Raw genomic sequence first — 18,636 nt, forward strand, 5'->3', positions numbered from 1 at the left:
GGACATCAGCATAAGCTATTTGTTCTACCAATACAGTGGTGCCTCGCATAACGAACGCCTCGCACAGCGAACGCTGCACACAACGAACTTCATGTCTTGATTCATACAACGAACTTCGTTTCACACAACGAAGTCGCCCGAGCTGCGTTACTCACTGCGCTTAACTGCCCTCTCTCACAGCCCTTCGCCTGGCTCCCTGTGCAGTGGCGGACCGTCGGCTCGCCTCCTTTTATGGAGGGGCCCGGCGCCTACTGCTTATGCGTTGGGGGGGGCGGAGCTACTCTCGCCGCTTCCCCAATGCTAGAAAAAAAAAAAAAGAAAAGTTAAGTCCCAGTTTTTGCCGCTGAGACTCTGCCCTCTCTCACTGTATACAGTCGTCCTTTTAAGATAAACTCAATATTTTTTATATACTGTATAGTCTGTCTTAAAATTTAAAAAATGTGTGTTTGTTTAAAAAAAATTATGTTTTTAGATGTATCTAAATAAAAATAATAACAAAAAATGTATCTTTTTTTATGTCATCTTAGCATATTATATGCTACAGAACGAATTATTTTTTTTAACATGTATTGTTATGGGAAAACGCGTTTCACATAACGAACTTTTCGCATAACAAACTTGCTCCTGGAACGAATTAAGTTCGTTGTGTGAGGCACCACTGTACTAATGAAAAGGCAAAGTTAAAAGCAAGCTGCAGCACACATCTGGCTTTCAGTCACCAGTCAGGACTAGACTTGAGGATGTCATGTAGATAATTCCCTCAGGCCCTTGAAGTGAGACACAATGGCTGCTGCTACTATGGCAACCCCTGAGACCCAATAAGCAGCGCTGAGGATGTGCCCTTCTAGCCATCGGGCCAATGATGCTCTCTAAACCATCCAAGCATGCTATCTAGGGAGGACAGGTGAGTGGAAGAAACCAATTAAGAAGAAAAGGAGAAAAAGCATGGAATGTATGCATTTGTAGAAAAATAGCAAGTTTGCCAAAAGGGTCACATGAACTTGAAAAATAGACAAAGATATAAAGTAAACAATGAAGAACCATTCAAGACTTCAATGCACAGTTAGAAGTTTGCAGGCAGACTAGTGCAGCAAAGTTCTGATTCGCACCATGGGAGTAAGAGCTGCAATACAGTAGGTAAGCTGAGATAGTGGGCCATTAAAGCAAAGATATACCGAGACCTCACACTCAGTGCAAAGATATGCTACTACCAAGAGTTACCAGATTTTACGGAAGTAAAATCCGGACCCATGGCCCCGCCCTCAGGCCCTCCCAGTTCCACCCGGTCCCAGCCCCATCCCCTCAATCTGGTCACTTGTTCGGAGCGGCATCAGTAGACCCCTGTATCCGCGGTAATGGGTTCCAAGACCTAATGCAGATATGTCAAATAATGGATAATAGCGATTGGTATTGCTAAGCACTGAGCATACCCACCCACCCACACTCCACCCCAATGTTCCCACAAACCCCCTCCCCCAGCGTACCTCCTCAAATCTTCAGCGGCAGCATCTCCTGCCTTCGCCGGCCTGAGCTCCCTCCATTTGATGTCACTTCCTGGTTCTGTGACCCAGAAGGAGGAAACTCAGGCCATCACAGGCAGTAGACAAGAGGTGCTGCTCGCTGCCAGTGAAGTTTCTTGAAGGTATGCTGGGATGGATATGGATGCAGGTGGTAAACTACGGATAAGGGGGGGGGGGGCCCTTTATATCAATTGGAACAATCTAAACCTTGATGTGTGGTGAAATCTGGCAGCACACAAAATCCAGATCCCAGATGATAGAGATGCTGACCAGAAATTAAAGTAAGGATCTCCATTTCCTTCTACCCCCAAACATGGGTGGAGGAGGGGGAGGGGAGAGGAATCAAAGCTCAGCTTTCCAGCACCTTGTGTTTCTAAACACATATCAAAGAAATATAATGCAAAAATGAGTTATATTAAAACAAAGACAAACAAAACCATACATAATTCTGCTTTCAGAAGGACCTAGTAAGTGCATGCAAAAAACTTTTAGCTCCCTAGCCAGTGGTGACTCGGATCACTTAAAGTGTCCTAAGCCCTATCCGTCCCAACTGCACACTCCTCCTACATTTTCCAGGGCTAAACAAGTGCTCTCAATCTCAACGGAAGAAAATAACCACAGAGCTATGTTCATCAGACAGAAAAGTACAGTGCTAGAACTTGGCTCAAGTCTCTCTGCTCCTCAAATTCCCATCTCTGGCTCATATGGCCACCTTGAACTAGGGATCTGCATTTGTCACTGCACATCCAGTTCACTGGTATAAAATATTTAGCGCATCAACCTATAAATTAACACATTAAGCCTATTAGTGTGCATTAAAACAATACAGCATGCATAAAATAAAAATTGCTATTAAAACAAACATGTAAAACTAGCCAAGAAAACCCACCTGAAATCTGAGAAAATAATTTTCTTCGTTACTTTTCACCTCTTGCCACCACTGCAGCCTCCTCAATAACCCATGCCTCCAACAGTTTTTTCTCAGCTCTTATGTGTTGCCATTTGGCTCCAGATTTCTCCAAAAGACTGATCCAGTCCTGAGTTTAATCATACAGCATTCAGTTACTTTTCTTAGGTAATGCAATTAGGGAAGCAAGAACTGAAATGGCCCTTCATGGAACTGGATAAACACAGGACTGGATCAACCTGTTGAGCAAATCTGCAATTCAACTTGGTCAAATCACACAGGTCAGACCAACTGCTAATATTCAGTGGCACTTAATTGGATATCGCCGCAGAATACTGGCCCAGCTCTGGGTAGAGCTGGGCCAGTCAAGGGTGGAGTCACAACAGACCCAGACATTATCTAGGCACTGCAGATACTCAGAGCCTGTGCCCCTGAGGCTTCCCATCCTTACGCTCCCTTTTCACATCTGTGCAGAAACACTGCCACACTATTCTATAACTGGGCATGTAAGTGCAGATCTGTTGTTTTGGGCCCGTTTTGGTGCCTTGCTTCCAATACAATTACAACTTCTTGTATCCTGCAGTTCTCTACATAGAATCAATGCGGCTCACAGCTCAAGGCTTAGAGATAAGCAAATTTAACATTGATGGCTCAGGTTAGAAGTAACGACAATCAAGGGGTTCATAGACTAAACCGCGCAAGACAATCATGCGCAGACAAAGCTGGGCTGACAATTGCGCGCAGAACATCAGCACGCCGGATTTAAACTGAATTTTAAAGCGCTCCGAGGGGTGTAGAGGGGGGAATGACCGCACTTAACTTAGTACTGTTGGCGCTGCCAGAGAAAACTGGCTTTTCCCTATTTTTTAGGGAAAAAGTTCAGTTTCCTCTGTAATGTGGGGGGTTCCCCCTCACCCCCCCCCCCACAGCAGTGCCAACACTACTAAGTTAAGTGCCCTGACGACTGGTTTGAGAACTACTGCTCTACATGGTTCCATCAAATGTTATGTCAGCTTTGGGAATTTATTTTCAAATCACAGTATCAGACCAGTCTTGTACTCTTATAATAGAAGTGTGAGGCCCCACCACAAATGATAGACCCTAAAACAGGGCGACTCAATTCCAGTGCTCAAGGTCCAAAGGCAGGCCAGGTTTTCAGGATATCCACAATGAAAATGTATGAGATAGATTTGCATACTAAGGAACAGTATATACAAATTTCTCATATACATACTCATTATGGATATCCTGAAAACCTGGCCTGCCTGTGGACCTCAAGGATTGAAACTGAGTAGCCCTTCCCTAGAGGACATTCTTTTCCTTAGAAGCAAAGACACAGCACATATATGCTGAAAATACTACCACTACTATATATAATTTCTATAACGCTGAAAGGCATACACAGCGCTGTACATTTAACATTCAATAGACAGTCCCTGCTCAGAAGAGCTTATAATCTAATTTGGACAAACTGACAGGACATCTCAGGGTTGGCAAGGTTTCTGGTAAAAAGAATGATACATTGGGTAAAAGTGTCTGACAGTGAGTGGGAGTTAAGAGTTGAAAGCAGCTTCAAAAAAGTGGGCTTGAAGACATAGAAACATAGAAGATGACGGCAGATAAGGGCCATAGCCCATCATGTCTGCCCACTCTACTGACCCACCCCCCAAGTCTACTATCCCACACCTGATGACAGGTTTCCTTAGCTTAACCCTCTAAGGCAGGGGTGCCCACACTTTTTTGACTCGCGAGCTACTTTTAAAATGACCAAGTCAAAATGATCTACCAACAATAAAATTTTTAAAAAACACAACGCACACTGTACGCATAGAATTATTAATTATCATTCCTATTCCGGGGGTTTTTCAAAGAGGTCAAAGCAGATGACTCTATGCAACCATACAAAAATAGACAAATACCCTACCCCCCTCCCTATATACTAAACCACAATAGCAATTTTTAGCGCAGAGAGCTGCGCTGAATGCACAGCGCTGCTCTCGACGCTCATAGGCTCCCTGCGCTAAAAATCACTATTGCGGTTTAGTAAAAGGGGACCATATTGTAAAATATAGACACCAGATATAAATTCAGACACATTTTGATCACTAAATTTAAAATAAAATCATTTTTCTTACCTTGTCTGGTGATTTCATGAGTTTCTGGTTGCACTTTCTTCTTCTGACTGTGCATCCAATCTTTCTTTCAGCCTGTATGCTTCCTCTCCTCCACACCTCATTCCCTCCCCCAACTTTTTCTTCCTCTCTCCCTGACCTTTCTTTCTTTCTCTCTTCATGCCCCCTTTCTTTTTTTCTGTTCTCTTCTTTCCTTCTGTCTCCCTGCCTGCCCCCTTTCTTTCTTTCTTTCTTTCTTTCTTCCTGCCCTTCCCCAAACCACTGCCACTGCCGCTGCCATCGGGGAACAGGACCCAAACCACCACCAATGGATAACAGGTCCCAAAGCCGAAGCCACCTCTGCTTCGGGCCGACCAGCATTCCTCTCCCCGACGTCAATTCTGCCGTCGGAGAGTAAGTTCGGGCCAGCCAGATTGGAACAAATAATGGAAAAATACTGATATCTAAAGAAAAAGCATAATGACATCACTAACCCCCCTCCCCCTTTTATGAAGTCGCATTAGCATAAAAGTTCCAACGCTCATAGGAATTCTATGAGCGTCAGAGCTTTTACCATCACGGCTGGTGATAAAAAACGCTAACAGTGCAAAAAAAGTTTTGTAAATTTACCACAATGAGGAAAAAAGACCTCAAACGCCAAACGTTTCAAAAGACACGTTAAATGGGGCTATGAATCTTATCATTGATCATGCAGATAAATTCCATCATTTTATTTGAAATATGTAAAGAAGAAAATTAAATTATTAAATAAGAAAACAAAAGGGGATTGAGCGAGGCACCAACTCAAACCAGGATCCAATCAGTGTCAGTAATAAATAAGTTTATTAATAGTAGTTAGAAAACGGAAAAAAAGTTAAAGCGACTTAACATGGCCATGCTTCGAGAGAATAGCCTGCATCAGGAGTCAATATCACCTTACAAAGAGACATAAGAGTGCCAATATGAGGAATATGCATATGTATACATATATACACTTGAATGGTGCTACTACTTGTCATTTCTATTGCGCTGCTAGATGTACGCAGCGCTGTACATTAAACATGAAAGAGACAATCTTTGCTCGATAAAGCGTACAATCCAATCAAAACAAACAGGACAAATTTTTATTTTGTTTTTAAAGGGACACATGGAAATGTGTCATTATATCTCTAAAATAAACACACAAACATATAAAGGGATCTTATTATCAATCATATGTCTATTAGGGGCATTTTCAAAACACCAAGACGACCAAATAATAGCATAAATCGGAACTTGGATGTCCAAGGGCCAATTTTCGCAACAGCTTTTCTAGATGTGTTGTAAGGTGTCTTGGCCACTGTGCACCCAAAAGTAAAGAGGGTCGTGTTGGAGGCGTGTTCTCGGCGGCCTTGGGCATGCTTAGTCTTGGACATCTTGAGGTAATAAGCAAACCTTTCCCAAGACATCCTGGACAGAATTTAGACGTTCTGAGCTAGACCTGTTTTAAAATCATCTAAATGCCAAAAAGATACCCAAACTGACCAGATGACCACTGGAGGGATTAAATTATAACCCCCACACACTCACACACACTCACCCAGTGGTCACTAAACCCCTCCCACCCCACAAATATCTAAATGAAACAGTACATATCTGTCTCTTGATCAGCAGAATCTGGTATGGGAAAGCCTAGAAAAGCTGCACACAGGTGTCTTAAGTAGCTTGGTGGGTGAAGAAAGCAATTAGAATGTTAGAAATCATCAGGAAAGGAATGGAAAACAAAGATGAAAATGTTATAATGCCCTCATATCGTTCTATGGTACAGCTGCACCTTGAATACTATGTGCAATTCTGGTCGCTGTATCTCTAAAAAGATGTAGCAGAATTAGAAGAGGTAAAGAGAAGGGTTACAAAAATGATAAAAGGGATGAGACGTCTTCCCTGTGAGGAAAGGCTAAAGCAGCTAGAGCTCTTCAGCTTGGAGAACAGATGGCTCATGGGTGATATGACAGAGGTCTATAAAATACTGAGTGGAGTAGAAATGGTAGATGTGAATTGCTTTTTTACTCCTTCCAAAAATAACAGGACTAGGTGGCAAGCTACTAAGAAGTAGACTTAAAACAGACCAGAGACAATATTTCTTCACACAATATGCTTTAAATATCAGCAGCAGTAGAAAAACAACTGCTTTTACATACAAGCAGCAGCGAGACCTACCGCAACCACCAAGAGCCCACAGACCCGATCCTGCCAGGATTGTGAACTCCTCCCCCTGCAGTCCATTGGAGAGATCAATCTGCCTGCTTTTAAATATCAGCAGCAGTGGAGATCAACTGCTTTTACACCTAAGCAGCAACGAGACCAGCCACAACCACCGAGAGAACACAGACCCGATCCTACCAAGAGTGTGAACACTTCCCCCCCTGCAATCCGCTATGAAGATCGACTGTCGGCTCTGGGCGGCTTTCCCGCAGAGGAGAGAATCCTGCATTCATCGTGGGCCTCATCTGGGGCAGCCTCCTTGGAGCGGCTGGGGCACGGGCAGTGTGTCTGGGAGGGAATGCATGGATGGGAGAACATCGCAGGGGAGGAGACATAGACATCCTGGGACTGTCGGCCAAGTCTCTTCCCTGAAGAAGCCCTTTTTCTGGAAACTAAAATCTTGTTAAAATGTTTATTTTATTTTTATTTTTCCTCTAACTCTACTTTTCACTTCTCTATTACCCTCCAGGTACTTTAGTTAGATTGTGAGCCTTCGGGACAGTAAGGGAATTTTTCAAGTACCTTTCCTATTTCTAATCTTAATGTATATTTTCTGTAAACCGCTTAGAACCTAACGGATGTAGCGGTATATAAGAAATAAATTACATTACATTACATTACATGTAATTAAACTCTGGAATTCATTGACAGAGAATGTGGTGAAATCAGTTAGCTTAGCAGAGTTTAAAAAAGGTTTGGATAATTTCACAAAAGAGAAGTTCATAGGCCATTTTGAGATGGCTTGGGGAAATCCACTGCTTATTCCTAGGATAAGCAGCATAAAATCTGTTTTTCTACTTGGGACCTGGGTTGGCTACTGTTGGAAAGAGGATACTGGGCTTGATGGACCTTCGATCTGTCCCAGTATGACAATTCTTATGTCCTTAGGAAAAAAATAAAAATAAATAACAGGCTTCTCTGCATTGTGGTTTTCAGACATAAAGTAACCCCCATGTGATGAATAGAAAAGTAGATCCTTTCTCTCCCTCATCCCCTGTCTATTTTAAAATCAAGCATCTGTAATGCTGGTTGGGTTTCTAGGACCTGAGCACCTCCTAGTGGCAAGTTTCTGTTCAGGGTCACAGGTGCCAATTGAGTCAGCTTCCAGAAGGTGATTTGGGGACTAGGCCTAGTTTTGTCACCTTTCTCTGAGCCCTGGTAGGCTTTGGCATCTGTACCCCTACTTTTTCTGCTTTCAAAAATCAGTACTTCCATTATCACTGATATGTTGGGAATTTGTTTAAAATTCAGGTTTGATTTAAACTCCCCTTGCCAGAAACCAGTTGAACCCCAGTGGGGAAACTACTCTAATGGCCCTAACATGAGCACAATGTTACAGAACATAAAAAAACAATTGAAGAAATAAAACCCACAATCTGGAGTTATACATTAGAGTACAGGAACCAGAAGCCTTCACCAATAAAAAATAGTGTATATTATCCATGCTAGCAACTTATTTCAAAGATTTTAGAGTTCTAAGTTTGCTACTAAAACAGTAAGATTCAAACCCCAGAAAAGTCTGGGATCAAAGCTTTTACGAGTCCCCCACAGATACAGGAGAATGAAAAATGTCCCTAGGATCTTAAAACCATCTGGCTACCCTGCTGTCTGCATGAAATCTTATTGTCTTATCTCAAGTTCACAAAATACTGATGGATTTTAAAATGGGGCTGCAGGGAAGATTGTGGTAAATAAAAACACACGTATGGAAAAAGCTCCAAAACAAGAGTCTGCAAAAGCCCTTCTGATTTCAGCATTTCTCATCCAAATATACCAATAAATTCAGTGTTTGCATGACTACCATAGGTGAAGGAGTTAGAAAATGTTAACTGAGTATCTCTGGAATAGAGCAATTTGCAAACACCTACCATAACGCTCATGGAAGTACTTGGTAGTGTTGTGTTGTCACTGTAAAGATGGAATTAATTTAATTTTACTGTCTGATTTAGTACTAACAACAGCTGGTTAGTGGAGAGATTCAAGAGACTATAAAAACATACCAAGACACAAATTTACTTTTCCAGTCTCTCCAGTAACTTCAGCTGAGCTGAGTGATAGCCCAAAAACATTATAAGAGGATTTATTATAGCATTATGATGAATACCAGGCGAGATCTCTTCTCAAAATCTAGCCTCCCTCATTGAAATACACTGTTATGAATCACACTGCAAATTGTCTTTGAAATGTCGAGGGCACAGTATGAGGTGCTGCCAAAAATGCTGGGGTTTCTTAACTTGCCTACAAGCTGTTCGATTCCATTTGGGATTAGGCTTTCCTCCACAAAGAGTGATGTGGGCAAAGGTCTAGGAATTCGGTCTGCCTTTTAACAGATGTAAACATTGCACATAAGAGCTGGATTCTAGAGGAAAATCGTATTGGCTTCATCCTTCAAGGTCAAAATGCAACCTGTAACGCCGAAATGAGCCACAGAAGCAACTTCGGATTCAGCGGCGCCCCTCCCCCTCCTGGAAAGCTCCAATCCGCAAATCCACCCTCTCTCCCCAGCTTCCCACCGTCCACGACCGCTGCCTTACCTTCCTCCGGTCGCAATCAGTCCAAGGCCGGCTGCGATCGCCCGGCGCAGCCGCAGCAGAGTCTCTCGCCCCCGATCGGATCTGCTCACCGTCGCCCAAAGGTCCCGGGAAAGCATTCGCGCGCGGCGCCTGCCATGCCGCGAGAGGCGCACGCGGCCGATGCCCAGAAGCGCTGCCCCGATCTGTCAGCGACGAAATCCGCGCGCTCGCTGCAGGAAATGCCAGAGCGCTGGCTCGGCTGCCCCGAAAACCCGGGCTGGAGCGCCACCAGCTGGACTGGATGGGCCTGTGGTTTTTAAAAAAAGTTTACGGCGCGAGAAGCGATAACTGAATCCGTACCAAACTAAACATTGACACAGTAAGATTGGAGTCGTATAACCTTTCGCTTTTTCTTAAACAGTTTGACAACGTTGGGGCATATGCACCGGAAACAGTGTAAGAACTCCCTCGTGGGCAGGGGCAACTTGGCAGCGCTCAGTTTCCAATGCATGACATGTTGTAGAGAGCTTGGATTCCGATCACATTGGTCAGGAATTATATAGGTGAAGCTGAAGAGAAAGGGGAAAGTGCACACTGATCACCCCTCCCCTCCCTTCCTGGCAATGCTAACCGTCAAGTGGAACGGAAAACGTTACTAAAGCTTAGCATAGGACGTGCATGACACACTAAAGCTGTAATAAAAGGGCCCCTTGGCCTGATCCAGTGGACAAAGAGCACAGCTCGGAAACTAAAACTACAAACTTGAAGCCTTTCTGGGGCTTAATGTAGGCTACCATTAAGATGAGTTATTTTACTGTTAACCTGTTAGGTAAGTGGGTCTTATTGCATAAAAGGCAGCCTATGGTAAAAGAACATTAACAGTAGCATATATCAGTAACTACACTCTAGTGACCAGTGGTGTAGTAAGGGGGGGGGGGGGATGGACTGCCCCATGCACGTGATGTCACCGTGTTGCATCTGCGCATACGCAAATGCTGTCCCAACATCGCTTGTCACCAGAAGCTATTCAAACCCAGACAAAGTGCCAGGTTTTGAAAAACCATCCGGGAAATCTGGATGTCTGGTAACCCTAGGGATGCCACCACCCCGGGCACCTCCTACCCTACATAAGAATAGCCTTACTGGGTCAGCCCAGTAGCCCACTCTCACGGTGGCCAATCCAGGTCACTAGTACCTGGCCAAAACCCAAGATGTAGCAACATTCCATGCTACCGATCCAGGGCAAGCAGTGGCTTCCCCCTTGTCTTTCTCAATAACAGACTATGGACTTTTCCTCCAGGAATTTGTCCAAACCTTTCTTAAAATCAGCTACGCTATCTGCTTTTACCACAACCTCTGGCAACGCGTTCCAGAGCTTAACTAGTGTCAGAGTGAAAAAATGTTTCCTCCTATTGGTTTTAAAAGTATTTTCCTGCAATTTCATCGAGTGTCCCCCTAGTCTTTGTAATTTTTGATGGAGTGAAAAATCAATCCACTTGGACCCATTCTACTCCACACAGGATTTTGTACCCAACAGCCACCTGGGTTTTCAGAATCACTACAATTAATATGCCTGATTATAAAAGGAGAGTAGTAACTGTGTGCAATCTTATTCATGCCTAGTCACTGTGGCCCTGATTCTGTAAGCCGTAACTGCCATGGCAGGCACCTGCAAAATGACTGTCTGCCGCGTGTCAATCACCGACAGGTGCCGCTTCCAGAATCGCAGCACCTTAGCAACCTGGGTGCTGTAAATGTAGGCCAGGGCCTTCCAGGCCTACATTTCCAGTGCCCAGAGTCCTTCCTGAAACACAGCCAGCAGCATATAGTGATGCTGAAGTCCGGCGTCACCCCTAATGATGACACTGCCTGGGCTTCAGTGTCACTATGTCCTGCTAGCTGCCAGGGACCTAAATGCCAGTCCTGGAGGCCACACAGCAGTGGCTATTTTTTTTTAAATGAGGTTTTTAGTGGGTTTTAATGGTACGACTAATTATCGCACCAATTAAATCAATTAAGTTAGGCAGCAGTAGGGTGGCAACCGCAGCCTAACTTTCAACAACTGTGAGTCAGGAGGAGGGCAGGCTTAGCCAATAGCCTAGTAGGACAATTTTTTTTTTTTAATTTTTATTAGTTATAACTTTTTCATATGTATAACTTGTTTAAGGAAATACAGAGCCATAATCCAACCCAAAAATAAATTTAAGTAATAACAATCTTATGGGAATAGCTCTTTCTTAGACCACAAACAGAAGGGAAAGGAGGAATCAAAATTACTGAGAGATAAGTTACAGGAAACTAATTAGAGAAAGGCTTAATATGTCAATGCCCCCAGTTACTAATTATTTGAACCAGACACTCAATCTCTGATAAACACTGGGTTGGGAGCAAGTTACATTTTCCTGGTGATGCTTAGCACAAATGATATGCATGCTATTTGTGCTGGATGCCGTGGTGGACAGGGGAGGAACTGTGCCTGTGCACAAGAGCTGATTTAGGAGGTAGGGAGGGTGCTATGATGCGAGTGTTGACATCATTTATCTCACACTGCTGCCGGTGTATAAAGGTGTTTACTAACTGAGCACTATCACTATTATTATTTATTTATTTTTGCTAGTTTGTTTTGAATTGTTTGGATCCCTTGGGAAGGATTGATATTACAGTGGGAATACAATAGATATTAATAACCTCTTGATTCAGAGTTTTTTGGATTATAGAAATGGACCCATTAATGACTGCTGATGAACTTATAACTCTGTATGAATATCATTCCCTTTACTTTTATAATTACTACTACTACTACTATTATTATTATTAATAATTATTTCTATAGCACTACTAGAGACACACAGCACTATACAGTCACAAAGAGTAACAAAACATTCCCTGCTCGAAAGAGCTTACAATCTAAACAGGCAAGACAGACAAACAAGATGTCATGGATACAATTAAGAGGAACGGTTAATCAGCTGGCTGGGTTGGAGGGCAGAGAGGAGTACAGGACAATCAAGCCATTGTGACATCACTGATGAGATTGGCTCTTATTGGTGGAAGAGCCATTATGACATCAGAAGCTCAGCTCTGCTTCCCAAAGACAAACAGGATGTCATGGATACAGTTAAGGGGAACGGTTAATCAGCTGGCTGGGTTGGAGGGCAAAGGAGTAGGGCTAAGGATTGAAAGCTATATCAAAAAGGTGGGTTTTCAGTCTGCTTTTAAACAAGGGAAGGGAAGTATAATACAAATGCATATTATTTAATATGCCACATATGTATACTCTGGAAGAAAGACGGGAGAGAGGGGATATGATAGAGATGTTTAAATATCTCTGTGGTGTTAATTTTACAGAGGAAAGTCTTTTTCAATTGAAGGAAAACTCTGGAAGAAGAGGGCATAGGATGAAGTTAAGAAGTGATAGGCTCAAGAGTAATGTTAAGAAAATACGTCTATACAGAAAGGATGGTAGATGCGTGGAACAGTCTGCCGCTGAAGGTGGTGGGTTCTTTCAAGAAGAAGAGATAGTGGATGGTGTGGCAGGGCAGACCGGATGGGCCATTTGGCCTTTATCTACCATCATGTTTCTATATTTGGCACACATTTTTTTAAAAAAATTTACCACAGGAAACCAAGGGCTCGTATAAATCCTTCTGTCAGGGACCTTGGATTGTATTTGGTAGACAGCCAGAACTGAAATAGACAGGATCAAACCACAGCAGGTTCAGCTCCGAACTTCAAATCCTTCCTCATGCTCCACCCCGTTGCTACTGTAGAACTAATTACTGTGGCTCCTCTGTCGTGTACTCCGAGAGTGTTTGAGATGTGCACAACAGCAATTAGGAACATTCAGTTATATTCAGAGCAAGCCAAGAACACGAAAGCATAGAGAAGTGTGCAGATAATGTAGTGTTTGAGAAGCTTAGGTCTTTTCTTCCTGTCATTAACTCTGAAGGCATGCCACCCTCACTCACAAAGCATTCACTGAAAACTCCAAAGCCACTCATATTCAAATGATCGTGAGTCATCTGGTGACAATTAGATCTGTTAAGTAAGGTCTAGAAATCTTTTTCTAAGCTGAGTCTGTGTAGGCAGGCAGCTTGCAATTTGTTTTTTTCTTTTCTCAGGGCAGCTGAGTTTGAAGGTGTTTTTAAATCATCTTGTTTTTACAGCCTTTCCATTGTGCAGGGGCCAGGTACTGAAATCGCTGGGCGATGCCTTCTATGTATCAGGGGATGTGTGGTTATAAAGTCATGATATCTGTGCAAAAGAAAATATCTATTCCTGGATTTCGCTTACCCTTCAAAAATAGCTCCCTCTAAATTCTCTGTCTCTAGTTATTATGGCATGAGTTAAAATGCCATTAATCAACATGTTTCCTAAATGCTTTTCCATTACAATGCTCACGGTTAGGGCAGGATAAACCCTTTTGCGGCTCCTAAGCAAACAAGGGCAAGGTTCTTGGGCCTGTTCTTTTTCACAATTTTGTAAGCAATATTGCGGAAGGGGTGCCTGGTAAGATTTGCCTCTTTGCAAATGCTATCAAAATTAGCAGTAGGGTAGACATCCCTGATGGTGTGAATAACATGAGGAAGGATTAGAGTTATCAGATGTCCGGGAAACCCGGACATGTCCTCTTTTTAGAGGACTATCCGGGCGCCCGAAGGGATTTTCAAAACACGGTAGTTTGTCTGGGATTTGGAAATCCTGAGCACGGAGGCTCATGCGTGACTGTCACCGTGATGATGTCATATGCACGCATGAATGTGAGTGACATAATTGTGTCAACGTCCATGCTTGTGTGAAGGTTTCCAAATACGGCCTTCGAACTCAGGGTATGGGGGGCGGAGCTAGAGGTGGAATGGGGCAAAACTAGGGGCAGAATGGGGCGGAGGCCAGGCGTCCTCTTTTTTTCAAAGAGGAAATCTGGCAACCCTAGGAAGGACCTAGCGAAGCTTGAAGAATGGTCCAGAATTTGGCAGCTAAGTTTTAATGCTACGAAATGCAAGGTTGTGCATTTGGGCTGCAAAAACCTGAGGATGTGGTACAACCCAAACTTATTACATCTATCAACAACTGTTTTCTAATCTCATTCCAGCATAAACATTAAGCAAACATTTGCCTATACAAATAACCGGGTTTTCAGCTTCTTTCTAAATTCAAGTATTGTTGATAAAGTACGAATTGTGCCAGGCAATTTATTCCACAAAAGTGGACCCGCAAAGGGCAAAGCACTGTCTGATGTATGAACATACCAGTGCCAGAGATAGTTGCATCAATTATCCAGTCCCTGCTGACCTTACAGAATTAACTCGTTCTTAAGGCCTCAAAGCACATTTGAAATAAACAGGAGCAATATAACTCAATGTCTTAAAAAGCAATATTAATACTTTATATTGCACTTAGGGGTCCTTTTACTGAGGCACGCTAAATGCTAACGAATGTGTCCATTATATCTTATGGATGCGTTGCCACATGTTAGCATTTAGCGTGCCTTAGTAAAAGGACCCCTTAGTATCGTATGTGAAGTCAATGCAGCACCTTAATCGAAAGAGAAACACGATCAGTTCATTTAAGCCTAGTTATCAATTGTACAGTTGCAGGTTACACTTGCTAAAGACTTGCAGACTGCATGTGACGAGCCTAAATAGAGACTATTGCAAAAATCTAATCTTGACAATACAAGACTTTGAACAACAATCAGCTCTAGGTATCATAAGCTAGATTTTACTTAAAACACTTAATTGGTAGTACAAATGCTCAGGAAGTGAGCCTCTTTCAAAAGAGCATAAGAGTTGCCATACTGGGACAAACCAAAGGTCCATCAAGCCCAGTGTCCTATTTCCATCAGTGGTTAACTCAGGTCACAAGCTCCCCAAGAGTACAACAGATTTTATGCTGCTTATCCTAGAAATAAGCAATGGATTTTCCAAAATTCATCTTTAAATGAATTCTGGAATGAGGAGACGTAGGATAAAGATGATAGGGGACAGACCCAAGAGCAATCTAAAGAAATATTGTTTTTCAGAAAGGATAGTGAATGAATGGAACGGCCTCTGAGTGCAAGTGGTGGAGATATGATTGAAGTCTACAAAATCCTAAGTGGAGTAGAACGGGTACAAGTGGATCGATTTTTCACACTATCAAAAACTACAAGGACTAGGGGGACACTCGATGAAGTACAAGGAAATACATTCAAAACCAATAGGAGGAAATTTGTTGTCACTCAGAGAATAGCTAAGCTCTGGAATGCATTGCCAGAGGTTGTGGTAAGAGCGGACAGCTTAGGTGGTTTTAAGAAAGGTTTGGACAATTTCCTGGAGGAAAAGTCCATAGTCTGTTATTGAGAAAGGCATGGGGAAGTCACTGCTTACCCTGGATCGGTAGCATGGAATGTTGCTAGTATTTAGGATTCTAGAATCTTTCTATTCCTTGAGATTCTGTATGGAATCTTGCTACTCTTTGGGGGTTCTAGAATATTTTGTTCCTCTTTTGGATTCTAGAATGTTGCTACTCTTTGGGTTTTGGCCAGGTACTAGTGACCTGGATTGGCTTCTGTGAGAACGGGCTACTGGGCTTGATGGACCATTGGTCTGACCCAGTAAGGCTATTCTTATGTTCTTAGATCAAAACTGCATCTGAATTCAATAAAGTGTGAGGCAAGCACAGTGGATCTCTAAGAAAGAGGAAAAGATAGTAGAGACTTGGCAGAGCCAGTTCAATGGACTGTGGTGCCTTGAGTAGGGTTACCAGATGTCCGTGAAACCCGGACATGTCCTCTTTTTAGAGGACTGTCCAGGATCCTGGAAGGACTTTCCAAAACCCAGCATTTGTCCAGGTTTGGAAAGCCTCGACAAGCTCCGGCCGCATCTGGAGGGCCTCAGAGCATGAGTGGATGGACATCACACACATCTGCACATGCTCCAGGTCCTTCAGACATGGCTGGAGATCATCAGGAAGGAGAGGAGGCTGTGTGGGGTTGGGACTGGGGTGGAGGCAGAACACAGCGGGGTCATGTTTAACCCTAGCCTTGAGCCAACTTTTGCATTGGCATCCCCTCCCTCACAATCTGATATCTTTCTCCTTCCCTTTCTCACTCTCTTTTGTCTCTCAAGTCTCCCCCTCCTGCTGGTGGGGCCCTGGCTGAGGGCACTGATGATAAAGGGTTTCAAAATCCCAATCTAGCATCTATCCTTCTAGAAGTCTGAGGATAGAGTGAACAGGGATTTTGGCGCTCTGGGCCAGGGCCTCACCTGGTCCATGGGTTGAACCAGCCCTGAGCCTTGGCATGGTTGGGCAATATGAATAGGCCATAAGATCTTTATCTGCTGTCATTTTCTTTGTTTATGTGTTTAGTGCTTGGCTCTGCCCAGAAAGGCTGTCTCTTATTAACAAAGAAAGAGCCAACACTGAAACACGCTTAACCATTTGCTCAGCTGAATTGATTTTCACTGCACTCTGGTTCTTGGTGTGGGATCTCAATTGTTTCATATGCTGTCCTTTTTTTTAGGGAAGGGAAGCATGTAGATTATAATATTCCTGCTGGTTGAGACGAACGGATTCATTTGTTTGACTGACTAATGCGTTCAGAGTTCAGCGGCACGGAAACTGGCAGAGGATCGGAACACTTAGTGTCACGGCTGTTGTGCCACTCGCAGGTCGAGAGGAAGAAAAATAAACAGGAGGAAACCTCTCTAAGCGCTTGTGTTTCTTTTCATGTATGATGACTGTTTGAAATATGAGATTTCTGTGCTCCAACTGTTCCTAAAACAGCTGTGCTATACAACGCAGTAGCATTTGATATAGCACCATGATAAAAGCAGTTGATAGCATTGCAAGTGTTATAGCAGCGATCATTCCTAGTGAATCTATCATGCTGAGCACCCGATCTCTCTGATTTATGTTCTTAGTCCATCACTGTCAGTGCAAAGAATGAGGACTGTCTTTATTATACTATCACATTAAAGTTTATAAAGAGGAATAAACTATATAATCTTACTAGCAAGCCTAAAAAATATATAACCAGAAAACAGGCTAAGCACATAGAAACATAGAAATAGACGGCAGATAAGGGCCCACGGCCCATCTAGTCTGCCCACCTTAATGTCCCTCCCCTACCTTTGCCCTGTGAATAGTTCCAACTTCATGAGACTGAATATATATATATATATATAGGAGCTTCTCCAGCCATTGGTCAAAAAAACCCTCCACTTTAATTATATCACTCTATTGTGATCTTCAAAAAAAATTGCAAAAATGTGTCTTTAAGCACAGTTTTCATAGATAAAATCCCATATCGTTCACAACTCACAGCCATTAACAGATGAAAAAAAAGCTAAGTCCAACTGTATTCTTTATCTCGCATTCACAAAAAACAAAACAAAACCCAACAGCGGCCCTGTTTCACCTCCAGATTTATCAAGGGCTGCAACATTAATTCTCCATCATCAGCAGTCTTCGCCAAACACAAAATTCTTCCTTACTAAGGGATTGCACCAAACAGCTCAAAACACAGAAGAAACTTGTTGGAGCAAGATAACTAGTTCTCTACTGTTCACTGCAGATATGTTAATACTCATTCACGACTCTATGATTTATTTTCTTAGATTCTGCAACACATGTCTTCTTTGTCACATTCTCTATAAATTGTAAGTTATTGATTCTTTAGCTTTGTGTTTTGATCCTGTAGCATGTTATTGACTCTGTAAGTATCTCTATTCCTGAAAACTTTGTGTATGTATCCTTGTAACCCGTTCTGAGTTCCTGGGGAGGATGGGCTATAAAAATGAATGAATAAATAAATAAATAGCTGAGGTCTTTTTTTCCCCACTATTTGAAACCTGTGCAGTCTCTATTGATATAATTGCTAATGTGCTTAGCCTGTTTTTTGGTTATACTCTCTATATTTTTTAGGCTTTATTATATCGTGCCATTAGGGGTCGCCATTGATTGTTCTGCTCAGGCATCAGAATAGATCTTTAATTTTTGAGACCCATAATAAAGCAGAGCTTAATTAATAGGGGAATGGCCTGTAACAAAGTTCTACCAGTTATTTTCAGACTCCAGAGAAGCAAGGGTATTTTACTCTAGTCTCTCCCAAGCAGCCTGAAGGGAAGAAGAGGAGAGATTATGAGCCTGGAGCAAAGCAGAGAACAGTTACTGTAATCCTTAATCCATCCCCTCTTCTGTTGCTCCCACTCCTGGCTCACCCAAGCCTTTCCCGTCTCCACAGCTCCACATCTTTTTTTTATCTGCAAGAAAAGCATGGTTTAACATGCAAATAAAAGGGCAGATATCAATAGTCTTCCATCCCATTCTATACTTTTGCACACAAACTGACATACCTT

At 42.8% G+C, this 18,636-nt stretch overlaps 1 protein-coding gene across 3 annotated transcripts in view; it reads right to left on the reverse strand.

Annotated features, from left to right (window-relative positions):
• Positions 1-9,504, reverse strand: part of OSBPL5 (oxysterol binding protein like 5) — a 431,224-nt gene extending 421,720 nt beyond the window's left edge. For 2 of the 3 annotated variants that reach the window (XR_004537637.1, XM_033928646.1), the window contains exon 1: positions 9,317-9,504. The gene's annotated coding sequence lies outside the window, so the exon portion shown is untranslated. Of the gene's footprint in view, positions 1-9,020; positions 9,232-9,316 lie in introns of those variants that run through there. The other variant, XM_033928647.1, reaches the window with a different exon arrangement.
• Positions 9,505-18,636: the final 9,132 nt, after the last annotated feature.

This window comes from Geotrypetes seraphini, chromosome 19 (genome assembly GCF_902459505.1).
Source record: "Geotrypetes seraphini chromosome 19, aGeoSer1.1, whole genome shotgun sequence".
Taxonomy (NCBI): Eukaryota; Metazoa; Chordata; class Amphibia; order Gymnophiona; family Dermophiidae; genus Geotrypetes; species Geotrypetes seraphini.